Here is a 14,183-nt window from a genome sequence, read left to right on the forward strand (position 1 = left end):
AGTCTCGTCTTCATGGGTATACCCCCATTTTGTATCAGTTGCAGAGGGATGTTATCAAGACCAGGAGCCTTTCTTCGTTTTAGTTGATTGAGTGCTTTAGTGAAATCTCTGCATGTTGGTAGAACTGCCATCCATGATTTTTGGGGCTGCTGAGGGACATTATGAAGAAAGTCCTCAGCGACATTGGAGGCATGATTTAGAAGCACAGAGAAATGTTCCTTCCAACGCTCTAAAATTTCTCCATTATCAGTTAACATGATGGAGTTGTCAGCAGTCTTCAATGACCCTGATGAAGATCGAATTGGACCATATATCTCCTTTATGCCAGCATAGAATTTTGCAGGTCACGGGCGTCAAATAGTCTTTACAGTTCTTCAGCTTTTTGTTGCCACCAGTTATTCTTGATTTCCCTAATTTGTACCTGACATTATCCTTTCTTCTCTGTTCTTCCTGCTCTTCTCTCAGGTCTGTTATTGTCTTTCAAATCAAGCAGGGTTCGAACATTCCAGGTTCCTATAATAAGAGTTTTGGTAATCTTTGTTTTTCAACCGCACAAGGGGTGACCCGCTGGTTGCGGCCTCCCAGCCAGCTGAGAGTGTGACTACCGATGCTTAGCCCACATTTTCTAGAACCTTCCCCATTCAGGGTGGGCAGCAGTGATCCTAAATAGGCCTGCCCAAACACAGATGCAGGACCGAATTCCTGATTAGTCACAGGGTCTCAGAAAGATGACCATCACACATCTGCTGCCAACGTGCAGGTCCGAATGAGAGGCTTTCAGTTTCAACAAGAAAACCTGCCTCCATCATCCTTATCCCATTGCTGTTGGACTAGAGTTGAAGGGTGTGACAGCAGGAAAAAGTGCCACAAGAGAGATTTTGTTTAAGGTGGATCACAGTTTGCAAGGAAGTGACCCACACACTATGATCTCGGAACTATATCCTGCGGCACAAATTACATGTGACGTGCAGGTTCTGGTACCATGACTGCAAAGGACTGCCGCAGACTTGAAATACCACTGAGTTGCACCTTCATAGCCAGTCCGTCTGGCATGACCTCATCTGCCTCCACTGCCGGTGAGAAGCACCAAAAGGAGGTTCCTCCGTCCATTCTGCCGTTGGGCCAAAAACACAGATGATAGGTTCCAGTGTCATTTCCTACAAGGGGACCATCACTTCACCCAAAGGGGCTCATCCGCCCGAAGCCGTTGGCCCCTATGGAGGGTCAAATTACTTACCGCCGCTCGACACTCGGCGTCAATAAATCTCAGTTTAAAAACCTCTGCATGGTAATTTAAACAGATATCTCACACAATAACAAGAATGCTTTAAAACCAATGTGTCATTTCATAGAAGGGAGGGATAGGTATTATACTGATATTCCATTAACTTATTAACATGTAACAATCATTACATTTTGTATTGAAATATAAATTCAAAGGGAGGGGGATCATAATCAAATGTAGCCTACACCATGTAACAAACATTATATTTTGTATTGAAATATAAATTCAAGGGAAGCGGGATCATGTTCAGCACATAAACCAAGGAGCAGCAGACCACTGGCATTTCAGTTGTCAAGTTCATGTTTTCCCATCACATTGCTCCATAACTGGTAATCTTTACCAACTCTAGGGATTGGAATAACTTACCAAGGGAGACGTTCAATAAATTTCCAATTTCTCTGAAATCATTTAGGAAAAGGCTAGGAAAGCAACAGATAGGGAATCTGCCACCTGGGCGACTGCCCTAAATGCAGATCAGTATTGATTGATTGATTTATTGATTGATTGATTGATTGATTCTGTATAGAGTAATAAATAAGTTACAAGATTGTAAGAAACTGCAAAATTACCTCAATAATGTTGTGAGATGGACAGTATGCAATGGTATGACGATAAATGGGATTAAAAGTCAGGCTGTGAGTTTCACGAATAGGAAAAGTCCTCTCAGTTTTCATTACTGTGTTGATGGGGTGCAAGTTCCTTATGGAAATCATTGTAAGTACCTACATGTAGGTGTTAATATAAGGAAAGATCTTCATTGAGGTAATCACATAAATGGGATTGTAAATAAAAGGTACAGATCGCTGCACATGGTTATAAGGGTGTTTAGGGGTTGTAGTAAGGATGTAAAAGAGAGGGCATGTAAGTCTCTAGTAAGACCCCAACTAGAGTATGGTTCCAGTGTATGGGACCCTCACCAGGATTACTTGATTCTAGAAATGGCAAAAAAAAAAAAACCAGCTCAATTTGTTCTGGGTAATTTCCGATAAAAAAGTATTTTTAGGCGTTTGCTCTATTAACCAGCGTTTTGTCTTAGGTCTGACACTAGACTCATCAGAGTGGGATGTGTCAGACCCTACCCACTGATGCTGGGGTGTATGCAGGTGAACTTATCAGAAGCCCTTATAAGAGGCACAGTCTGATAACTGCATATAGGAGATAAATCTCCACAATGGAATTATTGCCTGCCTAGCAATTCCAAATGGAAAATTCTAAATTCCCATGGAGGGAATTAGATATCTTTCCCCAATAGAGCATGTCAAAAATGTCAAAAACATATCCGATTAAGGCTTTTAAGTCCTTTGCTCTATTAACCAGCGTTTCATCTTAGGTCTGACACTCATCAGAGTGGGATGTGTCAGACCCTACCCACTGACGCTGGGGTGTATGCAGGTGAAATCAGAAGCCCTTATGAGAGGCACAGTCTGATAACTGCATACGGGAGATAAATCTCCACAATGGAATTATTGCCCGCCTAGCAGTTGCTAGCAATTCCCTTCATGGGAATTTAGAATTTTCCATTCAGAATTGCTAGGCGGGCAATAATTCCATTGGGGAGATTAATCTCCCGTATGCAGTTATCAGACTGTGCCTCTTATAAGGGCTTCTGATAAGTTCACCTGCATACACCCCAGCGTCAGTGGGTAGGATCTGACACATCCCACTCTGATTAGTCTAGTGTCAGACCTAAGACGAAACGCTGGTTAATAGAGCAAACGCCTAAAAAGCCTTACATCTGATATGTTTTTGACATTTTTGACATGGTCTATTGGGGAAAGATATCTAATTCCCCCCATGGGAATTTAGAATTTTCCATTCGGAATTGCTAGGCAGACAATAATTCCATTGTGGAGATTTATCTCCTGTATGCAGTTATCAGACTGTACCTCTTATAAGGGCTTCTGATAAGTTCACCTGCATACACCCCAGCATCAGTGGGTAGGGTCTGACACATCCCACTCTTATGAGTCAAGTGTCAGACCTAAAACGAAACGCTGGTTAATAGAGCAAACGCCTAAAAAGCCCTACATCTGAATGTTTTTGACAAAAGAGTAGCGCTACGAAAATGTTGCTAAGTTTTGGCTAGGAAGACTTGGGAGATAAGAGACGAGCTGCTTGACTAAGCTGTATGTTCCGAGCTGTCAGTGGAGAGATGGTGTGGAATGACATTAGTAGACAAATAAGTTTGAGTGGTGTCTTTAAAAGCAGGAAAGATCACAATATGAAGATCAAGTTGGAATTCAAGAGGACAAATTGGAGCAAATATTTGTTTATAAGAAGGGGAGTTAGGGATTGGAATAACTTATCAAGGCAGATGTTCAATAAATTTCCAATTTCTTTGCAATCATTTAAGAAAAGGATAGGAAAACAACAGATAGGGAATCTGCCACCTGGGTGACTGCCCTAAATGCAGATCAGTAGTGACTGATTGATAGCAACTGACTGATCATTGAATACTGACTGTGTAGGAAACTTTGCACCTCAACAGAAAGGACGTCCAGAGAGATATGATAAACATGAAACTAAAGAAGTTGGGAACTCATAGCTCGGCATTCTGACCAAGTCTCTGTCCTAAAGTGCAGTGATAAGAAAATATGGCACAATGATTTCTACATTTCTTGGAGCAGAAACCGTCACAAAGAAAAAGCGTGGTCAGGAAAAATAAAAGCCTGTTTCTGTTGCCAACTATAATGATCACATGGGTGTATTCAATCTGAAAGATCAGCTACTTCATGGCTACCTTTTAGAGAGAAAAAAGATGACCAAGTGGTATATCGAGTTATTCAGGAGGTTAATGAATGTTGCAATTCTAAACGTATTGATCACTTGCCAGAAAAATTCACCTGAAACTAGAATAGGTCATTTGAAATTTAGAGTGGATGTCGTCCAGGCACTGCCTGTGGAACATTCAGGTTCATTTGAAAGAAAAGTGCTTGGACGTCATTCTTTGGACAAAAATATGCCCCATCTCACTGAAAAGCACTTCCCTGAGAGAATCCCACCAACTGAGGGAAAGAGTAGGCCAACCAAATGATGTTCTGTGTGCTACAAACAGAAAATTCGGAGAGAGAGAGAGAGACTGTGTTTTGGTGTACATACTGTGAAGTGGGTGTTGAGGGATGCTTCAACACATTCCACATCAAACTCAACTGTTAAGGTAAGATAGAATCATATTTTCCAAAAGAATGGAGTTTTCTAAACATGCATGAAAGTATTACTGAAATCCGTAAAATAGTACCAAAGATGTGTTGCGTTGATTAAAGACTTGCACGAATCTGATAAAATTTAAACACTGTGCTCAGAACTCCTCCCACAGCACAGTGACGGCCAGGCATTTGAATGTACCGTGCTGAGGTGTTAAACAGTTGAAAGGTTCATTAGGGACTGATCAACAATGCATGAGACAACTTACCACAGAATAACAGAAAGCAACACAGGCATCTATAATTTATCCCAGATTTTAGGTAGGTAAAAAAAAGAAAGAAGGAAAGAATGGGTGAATTGTATATTTCAAATGCGCATACGATCATTGAATTTAACTATATCATTGATCTAACATTTTATATTTGAATGTAATGGATGTAAACACTCCACTGGTTGAAATTTTAAAAAATGCATGGCACAATTTACCGATATTACTGATACTAATGTACACAGAATTTACTTTTTACTGTAATTATTATATGGAGTAACCAATCACTGTGTATCCAGCCCTGCGGAGTAGGGGGCAATGTGTCTGCCTGTCACCCGGCGGCCCTGGGTTCGATTCCCAGCTGCGTCAGGGTTTTTTAATTGTAATGATTAATATCCCTGGCCTGGGGACTGGGTGTTTGTGACGTCCTTAACCTTCCTTTCCTCACACACAACATTCCACACTACCGCCATTCCAATTACACACAGCTTCATACAATATGGTGCTAGTAGGGGAAAAGATCCACGTGGGTCGATGCCCCGAACAAGTAGCATTAAAAAAAAAAAAAGAGAAACACCAATCACTGTAAGTGAGACCAGCATATGTCTTAAGCAAATATTTGATGATGCTTTTCGTTTAAAGGGGCCTAACATCTATGTCATCAGCCTCCAAATATTTGGACCTCAGAGACCACTTTATTGCATTGTTACAATCAATCTTGACCCCAGGGAAAAATAATTGAAGATGCCTGGTCTAGTAATTATTGTAGTGGGGTAACCAGCCAGTTAAAATAAATATTAATCTGAAAATAGAGTTGCTATGATAATTTTGAAGGAAACCTTCCTCTGAACCTAGTTTCAATAGTAGACTGCACGCTTCTTGCAGGACTTTTATCTCATGTTGTTGTGCTGCTTGCTTGTTGTTTAAAGGGGCGTAACATCTAGGTCATCGGCCCTTATCTCATCTTCAATCTAGTCCACAAGATTTTCCTGGTACAGAGAGGAGGGTTTACTGATATGGCCACAAGTCTTGAAGACTTTAAATAGAAAGACTGCAATTTTTTAACACCTTACAAAATTTCTCACAGCTGATCGCTTGCTGGACACACTCCAGCTTGCATGGCTGAGAGGGGGTTGTCAGTTGTCATCTTATACTGTGAGACACTGGGTGCCACTGACTGCACATATTGCATCAGCTGTTGTTTTAGTTAATACAAGCTATATGGGCTTATAAATGGACATACTACATGAGCAGAGAGTTAGTAATAGCATCAATACACTATTTATAGCTGTTGCTTTTTATTCTTTAACGGTGTTTTAGTCATATATGTCGTCTGGTGATATGGAGATAGGCCGGAAGTTAGGTGATACATGTTGTCCTCTCCACCCTTTACACACAGAATTTATAAAATAATTCGAGCTTGGAATTAATGGTATTAATCATTAATCATACCAAAAAAAAAGAGATCAGACTCGTTGGCTGAATGGTCAACGCTGGGACCTTTGGTTCTGAGGGTCCTGGGTTAGATTCCAAGCTGGGTTGAGAATTTTAATTGTGTCTGATTAATTCTCCCAGCCCGGGGAATAGGTGGTTGTGTTTATCCCAGCACTATCCTCTTCATACACCAACTATTTACCACACTGTCAACCACCTAAAAACATGCAATAGTGATTACATCCCTCCACATAGGGTTGGCAGGGGCTGCCTAGCAGAGGCAGTAAAGGCGTGCTTGGTTCACCTGGAAGGACATGGGTTCGAATCCCCGTCAGGAAGTTGTAAAATTTAAGAAACAAGATTTCCACTTCCAGAGGTGCACATGGCCCTGAGGTTCACTCAGCCTACATATAAAATTCCTGGGGGCAAAGGTGGCTGAGCGTAGAACTAACCACTCTATCGCATCGAGTGCCGAGGTTATGGACAGTGGAAGCCTTTACCTTCCACACCTCTAAGGGCCTTCGGGGGCCTGTACTGAGATGACTTTGCTTTGCTTTTTACATAGGGTTGGCATCAAAAAGGGCACCTGACCATAAAACAGGGCCAAATCCATGCAGCTGGAGGCTCCACATGCGAAGTGTTTCTTACAGCAGCTTACTTGTTTCTTAAAGATATGTTAGCAGAGACTCCTTGAAGCTTACTATTATTGTAGATATGATTGTAAACAAGGACCAAATTTTGTAACTGATGGACCTTGGATGGTATGGGATGAATATTACTGATTGGTTGATTAAGCTTAATACTTCTGCCATTGCATCTTTCTATTTAGAGCACATACATTTCATTAATGAATTATTTTACAGAGAACAAAAGCATACACCACATACAGTATGTAAGCCATGCTAAGCCAAGGGTCATGAATGGATTCAAATAACACTGAAGAGTAAGGAACATTGTTTAAAAAATCACTACAACAATAACGAAGAAACATTACCACCATTAGTTTGCCAAACTGACTTTTAAGAATGTAACTAAACAAAGATAAACACACAAAAAAGTAGCTAACTTACCATTTAGATTCTTCTCCACACGTTCCTTAAGCACTTTAGCCACCATTTCATAAATGACGGATATAGTCAAACCAGACAACGAGTTGCTGTTCCTTTGTCTAGCTATGGCCAAACAATTGGCAAGTTCACTCCTAAAAAGGAAGAAATCACGATTAATCATACAAGGGCTTTTAAAAAACCCTGATACATACCCCAAAATTATAATTTACTGTTCCCTCACCAGGATTACCCAATCCAAGAATGTGAAAAGTTCCAAAGGTAAGTAGCAATATTTGTTCTGAGTGATTTCCAGCAAACAAGCAGTATTACAAAAATTTTACAAATTTTGGGTTGGGAAGACTTGGGAATAAGGAGACGAGCAGCTGAACAAGTGTTCTTGTACCCATCCAAATGATACTTTGTAAGCGTAAATGAAGGTTTGATTTATTTCACATACAATTATACATGAGTACGCGCGGACGGGCCATCAGCTGGTTGACAGGCAATTCTGTTGCGGGCCGAGCAGAACTGGGTCAAGCGGTCAAAGACCTGGGCTATGTCACAGCGGAGAACACGTCATGCAGTAAGAGTTGAAGAAGGGGGCGAGAGAATTCAAGAATCATCTTCACCTTATATGGAAGGACGAATCATGCTAAAATATTGCTTTCAACCAATAAAAAAACGAAGGTTATGTCACCTTTTCACTCGTAGGTTGGGCGACAGAAGAAGACTATTACAGTGTATTACATAACAGTACAGACTACGCAACAGTAAAATATTATTACATCGCACTACAAGTAGTACCTTACAAACTACGGAACAGTATGGATTACATTCTAGAACAGTATACATTGAATTACAGTACAGCTATGACAGTATATTGTACTACAAGAAGTACATGACATTCATCTTCAGTGAAAACATCGAGGCGATAGGACAGTATTTTTCTGTGAGAACAGTATTCTTCTAGATTTCGAATGTTGCAGATTCTAGAGTGTTCTATAAAGCGTCAAGAGGCAACATGATCAGAGTAATAGATTGGGAAAATTCAAGTGTTTTCTACCTCATTGGTGAACTTTATCCAAGATGTTTTTAACAAGTTCATATTTGATTTCGAATTTGTGGAGATTTCATGAAGTGCCACAGAAATTATAACAGGGTAACAATTCAAGTCTTTAACGAAGCATTGACCTACATTGTACATCGTTGCACCAGTTAAGTATTTTAATGCTCAAAGTAGTGAAATACGACAGGAGGAGCAACACTTCTAATATAAATTTTAGTTTCAGCCAACTACAAAAGCCGATTTTCCACCATGGATCAACAAAGCAGAATTTCCAAGGAAACTTCAAGAGATCGTCAGTGTGAATCCATATCATCTGGCTACACTAAAGTCATGAACTACTAAGCCGAAAGTGTGGGAGCCAGCACAATGAACCTGTACGTCTACAATCCACCATAATTTAGAGAGGATCTGAGCTACATTTAAGTTTCTGAGGCAGTGATCTATATAGAAACCATGAGTATACTTTAAATATTATCCTTTCTTTCTGTAGATTTTCAAAAGATTGTATTCTTGTGTAAAGTAAAATTTTTGCTATTAGTTAGAGGAGTAGTTATTTCATTTTGGGGCTGTACCTTAATTAAGGCCACGGCCGCTTCCTTCCAACTCCTAGGCCTTTCCTATCCTATCGTCGCCATAAGACCTATCTGTGTCGGCGCGACATAAAGCCCCTAGCAAAAAAAAAAAAAAAAAAAAAATTCATTTTGGTGCTGGTAGAGTACAACATATATCTAAATGATTTACTGATTTATTGATTCATTGATTCATTATTTCATTGATGGGGTATATGAGTTAGTTAAGATCTTCGAAGATGGATCACTGGCATATTGGAGGCCGTAATAATAATAATAATAATAATAATAATAATAATAATAATAATAATAATAATAATAATAATAATAATAATAATAATGAAAGGTCTTGTTAAAAATCAATATGATAATAATAAAAATTCATTATCTGACCTTAAAGCAATGATCCAACTAAAGTATTGATAGAGATTAAGATATCTTAAATATAAATCTGACCTTAAATGGATTTTATTATTTATCAGGCACTGTGCATTTACTCAAGATACTGTATTTGAAATTAATAGTCATGGAAATAAAAATAATGGTTAGGACGAAGTATAATAACATTGCTGAGATATAAAAGTTTGTGTGAGTGATAATTGTATAATGATATTATAATGAGGATAATTGATGGCGTAGTGACCACCAGGGAACACGTTAGTCTTGATGACATTCGTGATTATGGATATAGCCATAGTTGTTGTATTTAGGGAATAATAATAATTTGAAACTCAACAACAAATTTTACATAATACAATGATTTAGAAGTGTTCCATGAATTTAAGTAGATGTATTCTTTGAAGCATTCATAATGATAAGTGGTGGTGATGACTTAAATTCATCTGTATGAGGTCATTTGTCTTCATATTATACTGTTATTAATTGCTATGAGTTATGGACATTATTACTATAGTGTCATCAATGAAATCCAACAGGTCAATATAATAAAAATAATAAGATTTATACGGTGATAAAATCTATTTTTCATAAATGATTGAGGGAATCGTTTGAGCACATGATATTTTGCACCAGTGTACTCTTGATTTAGAATTTCTTTTGGTGAATTTTCGCATACTCATATTGTGATAATTTTTTATATAGCTGGATTTGGAATATTTGTCTGTGATTATGCTCTATTTCTCTGTTAATAATTAATTTTGTTAATGAACGATTTTTCGTGATTAGATGAAGGAACACAATCAAATGGAATTTGATAAGGAAGGGAATCAGCCAAAGAATTTGAGTCAAAATACACATATATCTGTAAAAAGAAAAATCGTGTCCAAGAAATTTTGAGTAAAAATTTTATTTGTAAAAGACAGTCATATCATAGAATTTGAATGGAATATTTTTGTAAAAGAAATATTTGAATTCTGATTAATTATTAATTCATGAATGAAATAAGGAAGGCAAGAGTATTTCCTAGAGCCAAACTTTACAGGAATTAACAGAATAATTTGATAAATTTAAGATAATAAATAAGAAAATTTTTGAAGTTGTTAAAGTAATTAATAAGCAGCAAGATGACTGAGATATTCTCAGTGAAGTGAGTTGCTTAAATTAAGAGTAAAATGCTCTACTGTAAAGTGATATGTTAAATGCCAATGGATACCATGTTATTCAATTATAATGGACATTTTCACAAATATCAATTTGTTTGTTCAATGTTACAGTCACATTAAATCAACATTGAGACCGGGAGAAGTACTTGTGGGTAAGAAATTCAAGAAATATTTTGATTGTTATTTTAAAGGAAAACAAAAGCACATTGTGTAAAGAAGTTTTTTATTCATTGAAACGAGTCGAGGTGTACTATTTTTTTAATTTTTTAGGTCCAGACTGTTTGCTTTAATAAATGTTTGTTGTTATTTGGTCATGAATTTCTTTATGCCATGTCACCTGTCCAATCACCTCCAGCCCTGCAAACTATAAATTTTAAAAGGTCTGTCCCGATATAGTGAAGGTGGCCCTGCGTACGTTCCACCCATGGGACTCTCACTCCGCTGACTGAGCGACATACGACCTTTTTGGCGCCCAACTTACAGCGCTGTCGATACCAAAAACCTCATTGCTTAGGCATTGATTATTTTGGCTCCTAATTTCCAGGGCTTTTGAGGCTTATGATCTCGTAGCTTAGGAGATCACTGTTTTGACGCAAAGGCAAAGAGCTTGTGTCTTGATATTTATTTCACTGGTGATGATTGGATGGATAGGAATACCAAGTTTGGTAATCATATGGCACAGCTGGACATTGCTTGTGTATAGACTACATTTTGTTGTACAATTGGAAAGTGCTGATTTGATTTCCTTGTATTTAATCAAATTCTTTGGCAATTCTTGATGTAGACCGATGCAAATGGGCAAAGATATACAGTTTCATTGTTGCTGGAGAATACAATATTTATGCACAATGATGGATTTAGAAGCATTAGGAAGGATGTTCTCTGAGATGAGAATGGAAAATAGGGCCAGTATTGAGAAACTTGAGCTTAATCAATCTCAGATAAGGGCTGAGTGTAGGGACAATCGGACCAAGTTAGCACAAGAGGTGAATGTGTTATGCCGTGAATTTAAGGGCAATCACTCTAAGTTAGAGACTAAGTAAGTGCAAGAACTTGAAGTTAGCTTTAAGGAAAATCAGGCTGGTGTAGAACATTTATGGGAAGATTTGAAAAAGGTAAATGGAAAGTTAACTGCCGTAGAGAGCGAAGTGAAATCGAATGGGGCTAAGCTAAAAAGGAAATTGAAAGGATGATTACCACTTCTGTACCTAGTGTTGCTCAGGAATTTAATGAGAGACTAGGTATATTTAAGAAAGTGGTTGTCGAAAACATGGACAAACAAAAGGTTGAGGTCGAGGCAAGAATTATCGAACTTAGTGACCAGATGAAAACGAATAAGGATCACATGTCTGCAGTTCAACTGAGATTGGCAGAACACTTTAAGGAAATGTGCGATAGCATAATTCAGGTGGACAGAGGAGTCCAACAAGAGATACAAATGAATCAGGAAACAATTACTAGCGAAATAGACAGTCCAAAAACAGTTGTCAACGATAATAAGAAATCAGTAGAAGTAGTGACCAAGGTGGATCACAAACTTATTACAGCTTGCACAATTAGAGGACAACTGGAAGACAAGGTAAAGGAGATGTCTGATGAAATTTCAAACATCACGAGAAAGAAACAAAAATGTTGCAAATGTACGATGATAGTACATGAGTCGTAACAGCTTCCATAATAGAAAAGCAAGCGAGAATGGAATAGTAAGTTAATGCTGGACTTGTTAGTTCTACTCCTAAATCCATAGAGAAGGTAGAAACTCAAGAGCGAATTGAAAGAAATAATGCATCTCTAAGTCAAATAAATGGTAGGATGAATAGACCACAAATCGTGAACATCATACGCTTGCAGGATAATCAACCTTGTAAATTTAATAATCAGAATGGACCAACTCCTAAAGCATTCATCGAGGACCTGCAAGAATATTTTAGGGATAATGAAATACCACCAGAACGTCAATTACGAGTAATGGAGAAATATTTGGAATCCTCAGCTCATACTGGGTTTATGGCTTTTAAGTACAGTTTTGATGATTTTGACGGATTTAAAACTGCATTTTTTGACAAGTACTGAAATTCGGACATCCAACATAATCTGAAGACAGAATGGTATGCTTGAAAGGATGCATCATCATTACCGACAAAATTCTCTGAATTTTTTGCAAATCAACCTCGGAAGATCAGAGAACTTGATGATCCACTCCCAGAGGAGGAATTATGTTGACTTATTATTCGCCAATTATCTACGGCTGTTCAGAGAATATTGGTAGCATCTAATGTTCGGATGGCGATTGAACTTGAAAGAATACTGAGGCAGATCGATATGACATTCAAAGATAATGCTCGAAGTTTGAGAGCTTTAAGTCAGGAAATTCACATGGTACACACCGAAAAGCAAAGAACGGTTATCCCACAGAAAAACAGAGAAGTTCAAATGCAAGAGAGGCAGAAAATAGCTGAGCAAAGCAAACGGAGGACTTTCCTTGGATATCAGCCATACCCGACGAGGATAAAAGGAAACGGTCATTATTTCAACAGAAATTCTAAAAAAATGAGATATCACTCTGAGAACTGGAGAGATTATTGCCGGTTCAATCAACCGAGGGGGATGAGAGAAGATGGTGATGAAGAAAACCGAAGGTATATTAACGAGTTGAAGAGAAAGATAGAAGAGAAAGAAAGACAGAAACGTGCTATTCGAGAGCAGAATACAGATCCTGATGTAACAGGAGCTGAAACACTTGCTTTCCAGGAAGAAAGAAGAAGGCAGAAAAAAGAAGAAGAGAAAACCCGCAAATCAGAGATGAATCAAGGGGTGAAAAAAGAATCCCCGTCAATTTTCAACGGCTGATGAAACTGATGTAGCAAGGGCATGAATTAGAGATAATTCAGGTGGATACGTGGATTACACAACCTCAGGAATTGCTGGAGGAAGGAAACTGAATAAACATCCCGGAAGGATGAAAATTACCCATTATCAGAGCGTGAATATTTGATTGGGCAGTATCTTGTTTGATTGACGCTGGATCTACTATTAGCATTATTTCTAAGAATTTGCTAAACGAACTATAAGAGAAAGGAGATATTCTGTCAATTACAGTATCTAACACCCAGATTAAGGGTATTATACCTGATATATCCGTATAGCAAATTTTCCTTACCCTACAAATAGAAAAATCTGATTTTCCCCATATTTTTATGATAATGTCACGAATTCAGTACGACATAATTCTTGGAGTCGATTTCCTGGAGTACTACCAAGCCGTGATTAAATTTGAATCTAACCAAGTTATTTTGAGAAGAAACAATTTTTCAGAAATTATACCCTTGGGAGAGAATAACTATGCTACAGATCAATAGTTGGTTTCCAACCAATTGTCGTCGATGATAGTCCCAGATTGATCAATCCAAATTCATTAGATCCAGATGAAGAAATGAATCGCTTGGAGGAAATAAGAATAAAGGCTCAAGAAATTGAAGGAACAACCGAGCAAAAGTTGATGGTAGAGGCATTATTGAGGAAACATCAATTAGCATTTGATGATAAGCCTGGTGTGACACCAAACTTCAAGTACACTTTGTTAACTAATGACTGGTCACCGTACAAGAGGAAGTTATATCCAATTCCGGAGAAATATTATGACAGAGTGCGGAAGGTGATAAAAGAAATGGAAAGAGATGGGATAATTCAAAAGGCTATTTGAATTCCATAGTTATAATTCCTAAACCTAACGGTTCATTAAGGAATTTTTTAGACGCTCAGGCAATTAATGAAAGATTGATTCCTGAAAATGATAGAATGCCCAA

At 38.1% G+C, this 14,183-nt stretch overlaps 1 long non-coding RNA gene across 1 annotated transcript in view; it reads right to left on the minus strand.

Moving 5' to 3' along the window:
- The window catches only part of LOC136863298 (uncharacterized), a 55,501-nt gene extending 48,187 nt beyond the window's left edge, over positions 1–7,314 (minus strand). The window contains exon 1 of the long non-coding RNA XR_011017792.1: positions 7,202–7,314. This is a non-coding gene — a long non-coding RNA (uncharacterized lncRNA). The remainder of the gene's footprint in view (positions 1–7,201) is intronic.
- Positions 7,315–14,183: the final 6,869 nt, after the last annotated feature.

The sequence above is a fragment of the Anabrus simplex genome, chromosome 2 (genome assembly GCF_040414725.1).
Source record: "Anabrus simplex isolate iqAnaSimp1 chromosome 2, ASM4041472v1, whole genome shotgun sequence".
In the NCBI taxonomy this organism is placed as follows: Eukaryota; Metazoa; Arthropoda; class Insecta; order Orthoptera; family Tettigoniidae; genus Anabrus; species Anabrus simplex.